This window comes from Etheostoma spectabile, chromosome 5, assembly GCF_008692095.1.
Source record: "Etheostoma spectabile isolate EspeVRDwgs_2016 chromosome 5, UIUC_Espe_1.0, whole genome shotgun sequence".
In the NCBI taxonomy this organism is placed as follows: Eukaryota; Metazoa; Chordata; class Actinopteri; order Perciformes; family Percidae; genus Etheostoma; species Etheostoma spectabile.
The window spans coordinates 25,966,852-25,967,067 of NC_045737.1; the positions used below are offsets into that span (position 1 = coordinate 25,966,852).

At 37.0% G+C, this 216-nt stretch overlaps 1 protein-coding gene across 1 annotated transcript in view; it reads left to right on the forward strand.

The window, feature by feature from the left end:
• Positions 1-216, forward strand: part of LOC116689954 (actin, non-muscle 6.2) — a 30,321-nt gene that overhangs the window by 6,085 nt on the left and 24,020 nt on the right. The window lies entirely within an intron of this gene.

Here is a 216-nt window from a genome sequence, read left to right on the forward strand (position 1 = left end):
TTTGAAAATCTATGGATAGACCTTAAAAAAGCAGTGCGTGACAGACAGCCCGGAAATCTCAAAGACCTAGAAGACTTGTAAGGAAGAATTGGCAAGCTGTGATACTTGTCCAAAGGGGGCAATACAAGGTATTAACTCTGCAGGGTGCCCAAACTTTTACAGATGCCATTTTTTAGTTTTTTGTTATTTTGAAAGTGTAAATGATGGAAATAAAAT